General features: G+C 33.0%; 1 pseudogene; it reads left to right on the top strand.

Annotated features, from left to right (window-relative positions):
* Positions 1-821: 821 nt before the first annotated feature.
* LOC117162639 (glutathione S-transferase-like) lies at positions 822-2,503 on the top strand (annotated as a pseudogene).
* The last annotated feature ends 3,643 nt before the right edge of the window (positions 2,504-6,146 follow it).

Raw genomic sequence — 6,146 nt, 5'->3', positions numbered from 1 at the left:
TAGTTGTAACAACCTCGCATTCCTTATATTTGAGAAACATCGTGATTCTTTGCTTCCACATTCCATAATCCTCACCATCGAATATAGGTATCATGACTTCCGATCTCTCCATTTTAATTGATTCTTCTTTTTTTCTTTTCTTACTCAAGCGTTCCTACGTGCTCGAAGTATATTTTTTTCTGAAAGTTTTTTTTCTTTACTGAAAACTCACTCGCAAGATAGTAACCACGCACTAAATATCTTGCAAAACTAGTAACCACGCTCTGCTACCATGTTAAGGAAATTCGAGGATTTGGGAATACAAATTATTGACTATATTTCCCATACAACAGTTATACATCTATATTCCTCTCTAAGAACGTCTTGCACGCACGCTGGTTGCCAACCGACTAGCCTAGATTCTTCTAACATCTGGCAACAGTCTTTTGTCTCCACTGAGTCCTTGACGCCCTCTAACCCTTACACACACACTCTCATGTACAGTGTAAATGTATCACCTCCCTAACAATAATCACTGCTGAATGTTTTGTAGTTACGAAAGTTGTATACAAACATACATTGTACATACGACTAGTAATGGTACTAAATTACTGTTAGAGGGTCTTGGGTGTATAGAACCATATGGTTAAATTAATACTAGGGATAACGAATCGCGCGAGTGTAATTAATATTTTGCAATGCGTTGTTTGCATTAATTGATAGTTTTCTTATAAACTTTTTTATAAACAATTTCATTGCTATAGAAAAAAGATAAATGCCGGTAATATGTCTATCCTACTTAAATAGAAAGTGCAATATTTCGTTATAATATTTGGCGCAAGTTTATACATTATTACATCCAAAAATAATATTCTTTTTATATCTAAGCTATATTAAAATATAAAGATACAAATAGCTATGCGAGTAGTTAGTAGTTGATGCTTTTTACTTAAATTGTCTTATACTTCATAATTTGTAATAATATAATTCTTGTCATCAATGATTCTTTGTTTTTACTTTGTATATATTATACTTCCAGGAAGATGCCGCTCTATAAATTGACTTACTTCCCAGTTACGGCATTGGCAGAACCAATCCGTTCTTCTTCAGCTATGCTAGTATTCCATTTGAAGATGAACGTATCAAAAAGGACGTCTGGCCAGAAATAAAGCCCTGTAAGCTTAAAATTTAAAGAAGTTCTGTTTCTTAAATCTCATCTTTCCTAATTTAACTAAAGTAGCTAAATAAGGTAGAACACAATTATGCAGAGTATAACAGAGATTATTGTTTACTCTCCATTGCTCTATAAGATATGTGGGAGAACAATAGGTATTGTTAAGGAGACAATGCCTTTTGTTTGCTGATAAATTATCAATAAATTAAATTATATCTTTCCAAAACAGATAACAGGAAGCTAGATATTTAAGAAGCATCATAATCTGTTTGTTCGATAGAATCTTTGATTCTATTAGTTGTATGTTTTTAGTGACTCCTTATGGCCTGCTTCCTATGCTCGTAGCTGATAGAAGGAAGGTTGCTCAGTCTACAGCTATTTGCCGTTACTTAGCCAAACAATATGACTTAGCTGGAAAGACTGACTGGGCAAATCTTCATATTGATGCCACTCTTGATACTATTCATGATATTCGTCATAGTGAGTATCCAGTGCTGTTTTGCATAAATCTTATGAGAATCTTGATAACGGATAGTACATATCTGTTCAGGTATTTATTAGTTGAAATCCGATTTAATATTTGATTTAATCGAACGATACACGTATGTCAACAATACAAGACAAAGGATTAAAAAGGATTGTAATTCTATCTTCAGTATCATTTAAATTTCGCACAACACTGTATTCAAGTTAGTATAACATTAGCGAATAGTATTTAACTGAAAACAAATTTTCAGAAATTGCCGCCTTCCACTATGAGGAGGACGAGAAGGTCAAAGCTGCAAAACGCAAGGCTGCTGAAGAGACGCTACCGTTCATTTTAGAACGTTTGGACCAGCAAGTGAAGGAAAATGACGGCTACTTCTACGATGGTACTCTCTCTTGGGCTGATTTAACATTCGTTGCTCTGCTCGATTATTTGAACTTTATGTACAAGTCTGATCTGATCGAGAATTACGAGAATCTGAAGCTGCTGGAGAAAAAGGTCCTCCTTCTGCCCAAGATCAAAAACTGGATTGAGAGACGCCCAGTTAGCGAATTCTAAACTTCACGATTGCTTATGGTTTTATAAGCGTTTAAAGATTGCGGTCTTAGTGTGTTGAGAGAACGAAGAACGAATCGTGTTGATGGAAGTTTGTATGGAATATACTGATTGCTTTTAACATTCATTAGTTCCAGCTATTACCGATATTTTTGTCATTTAGTTAGGGTTTTCCCTTTAGATTACGTTGTGATAGAGAACTATTATTTGTGTATTCCTACAGAAACATACGAACTATATAAACTGTTGACACGATGTTGTGCTTTTGTATTATAGAGATAATAATAAAACCATCAAACAATCATTAATTATGTTTTTTATTATATTCATTAAGAATTGAAGATTACCTCCTTGGTGATCTTGATAATATCGTATTTTACAAATGTTGAACAAAAAAAAATGTATGATTATTTTATTCAATACGTTATGAGGGTTGCTTTAAAAAAAATACGAGTTACATATTTCTTTGAAAAAAGCATGATTTTTATCGATACAATAATGTTCTTCTGTTATCGCTTTAAAGTTGAGTACTTCGTTGATTACACGAGAGAACTCGCCTACAGCAAACAAGATACGACCGTGTGTAAAGTAATTAATCTGGTTGCTCGTTGCTAGCTACACATAAGGCTTGCGTAAAAAAAAATATGCATTTCAGTTCAGGCGGAGAATTATGTAGGAAGTCATTTTGTCGATCAATAACTTAGTTAATAAAAGATCAAATTTTCATGTACATAAATGTAAGTAACGTTCAAGTATTAATCATTACATACAATTTTTGTATAATTCGATATCTTGGTCACTTACATCTTACAAATGATACATAGATAATATTTATGAGATACATTGGAGCTATCTTTTAGTTAACGCCATTTTTTCTTGTTTTCTCTGTACTTTTACTATTCTTCCAAAAATATCAAAGGATCGATGACTTCAAATTAAACTAGAATTGCTTCGGTATATTGTCAATCAATGGCTATTTGTATTCACATCTATATCAAAGGAAAACCGATTGCAAAATTAATTACCCTTGCAACTCCGCAATATGAAAATATGTGTGATCGACCTTGAAGATGACAAATCTCAATGTTTGAAGTAGTACAAAAAGATGATAATTTAATTTCGCTTTATCAAACTGTACAAAATTTGTATACACATACAGAAAAAAAACGGAGTTCAAACATTAATCAACATGAATTATCGGTTATTATTGTTGAGTAATTATTAGGATTAGAGTTTTGGAGTATCGATCGTATCGAGATTTAACTATCGGTTTCCGCAATTTATTGTTTTTCTAAATTATGTCTAAATGGTATCAGTTTTTGAATATTTTATAGTTTACACTCCAACATACTGACGTAAGCTATCGAAAATAATTGTAAATTATGCAATATCATTTTTTTTATATTTCATAATCTAAATTTCAATCTATTTTTTGTATTTAACATCCCTTATTTATTGTTCGTGTTCCGTCTTGTACGTTCTTCAAAAAATCTTAATTTTTTTTTCGATAAAATCTTGTGTGAATTTACAAAAAATACGATTCTTCGTTTAATTTTTTTCCCTTATTGTCTTTACATATTTGGAGTTTAAACGCGTTATAAGTACGTCTTTTTTTAACATGATTACGTAGAATTCTTATTCTGAATAAATTATTTGTTTCCGCTTCATAACTGTTTCTAAATTACAGTGCATTTAATCTTGAAATGCACGGTAACATTTTACACTTTTTACGTTCTAAGGAATTCTCAGGATCGGTTAAAAATTAAATTACAGTAATGGTAATACTCAATATTAATGTCAGACGTGGATACTTCACTGTTTTGTATAATAATTTGTTATCTTGGCATCGATCAAGGTACAAAACTCGTGGCCATACACCACGTTGTCCATATTATTTTCATCTCGATAATATATTTTGTATATTTATGATGTTATTATTTTACTAGTATAACGATTATTGCACTATATTCTATAAGATGGAGCTTTTGTACGAACAATTTCAGGAACTTTTATAACAAAGGAAAGTACTAATTTTTAACATTAACTACCCACGACAATTTACGACAATTACTTTAACCTACGTTCTTACTCTAATTCTTATTCGCTCGCCTAATGTTTGAATTTTTAATCAATCATTGTTGATGAAAAATTGCGATGATAATTGCATTGCGGATATTTATGCAAATGCATATTTTCGTGGATACAATAATACAATTGAAAGATTTGATACAATCGAAAGGACTTGGGCAAAAGTATGTTTCTATCCATTAAATATCATCGATAGTGCTGTACTTTTGGATATTTTACAAAATTTTGCGTCATACGCATTCTATAAATTTTCGTATCTTCGAATCACCCATAATTGCATAAAAATCCACTGTTTTGTGATAATGAATATTAATGACGGTGGAATTTAAGATTCCCGGATTCAGTAACTTGTCTTACTCTAATACATGTATTGCACGTTTTTGGAAGACTAAAGATTCTTTGCTCGAGATCAACGCGACAAATATTGTACTTCGTGGTGAACGTTTCGCTACAGCCTTTCGACCTCTGTGATCGAGTTTACGCTTTTCCTCGATTTTATACTCGATCTCCGTAGCATGCTACTCCTTAAAGGCTCACCGCGAAGCGACGCTCTCATCGAATTCCTCGCACTGCATTTAGAAAATGATCGGAACATGGCGACCGGTGGTGTCTCTTCGTCCTCGCGTTTCCTGTCAAAACATTGCGTTTAAAAATATTGAATCCAATCGCTTAAAGATTTGAATAACTTCCCAACTCGATCCTTCTCTTCTGTTCAAAAGATTTAAAAAGCATTTGAAGAAAGAAGATAGTCCAGTTTTCTTTTGAGAGATTTAACAGATTTTAAGAAGAAAGTAATACGAAAGCATACGAAGATGTAGATCTAACAGAATGCTTGAGAATCTTGAACTTCGAGCTTGAAGATCTGTGAATATCTTTGAAAAAAGGAGACCGAAAGTTCCTTTATGTGATTTTACCTTCCGATACAAGGTATATCCCACATCTTCTGATCTTTTCCAAAATCCTCGCTGTCCTGCAGCGTCTGCGGAAGATCCTTATTCAATGTTTCCGGCAAAAAGAGAGTCAGAAGACCGCCCATAATTTCGAGTGTGCCCAGCACAAGAAGAGGTAGGAACGAGGACACAACATTGAGATAGACTACGAAGGGTGCGAGGATACTAGCAACGTATCCCATTATATGTATCAAAGCTACACCCTGAGCTCTAACCACAGTTGGTAATACTTCAGCCGCATATTGGAGACCGATATTGTATGAAATGTTTATCCAAAATCTACCGAGAATTGTCAGAGAAGCTGTATATATACCTGAAGAAAAAATTTTAGCATTAGTTTTTAATTCTAATTTTTCATGAAATAATTTTAGAAAATTTTAAGGAATAAAAAGGGAAGAAATTATTTTATCTGTCTGTAATTTGTCTGGTTGTCTGCAATAGTTGATACAAGCATTTGCTAAGCTTAATATAAGCGTGCTTAGCTCTAAGCTAAGCACAAGCAATAAGCTTCTTATCTATAAAACGTTAATCTAGCCAATTTGAATCTAAGGGATTGTATTATGGATTACGGCTACTGAAAGCCATATAGCACTGCTGGAGCGCTGAAGCCCATCATTTTGAGGACTATTGCCAACGCCCTTTGATATATGCGGAAATACGAAGCGATCTTATGATCAAAGCAGTAGAAGGGGAAATAAAATATCTATACAACGGATACATGATAGGGCTTGGAAACTATTCTAGCAATGTAGCAAATAATCTACAAGCATTTGCATGTTATAAATATTCCAAAATATACATTTTCTTCCTTTCAAAAAGCACAATGTTATACGAATGAAAAATATTCGTCTGATTAAGTCAGAATTATCGACTTAAGCTATTTAGAAGAGTACGAACTATTGGAAACGGCAGA

Source organism: Bombus vancouverensis, unplaced genomic scaffold (genome assembly GCF_051014615.1).
Source record: "Bombus vancouverensis nearcticus unplaced genomic scaffold, iyBomVanc1_principal scaffold0052, whole genome shotgun sequence".
Classification (NCBI taxonomy): Eukaryota; Metazoa; Arthropoda; class Insecta; order Hymenoptera; family Apidae; genus Bombus; species Bombus vancouverensis.
This window is presented reverse-complemented; position numbering and strand designations above follow the sequence as displayed.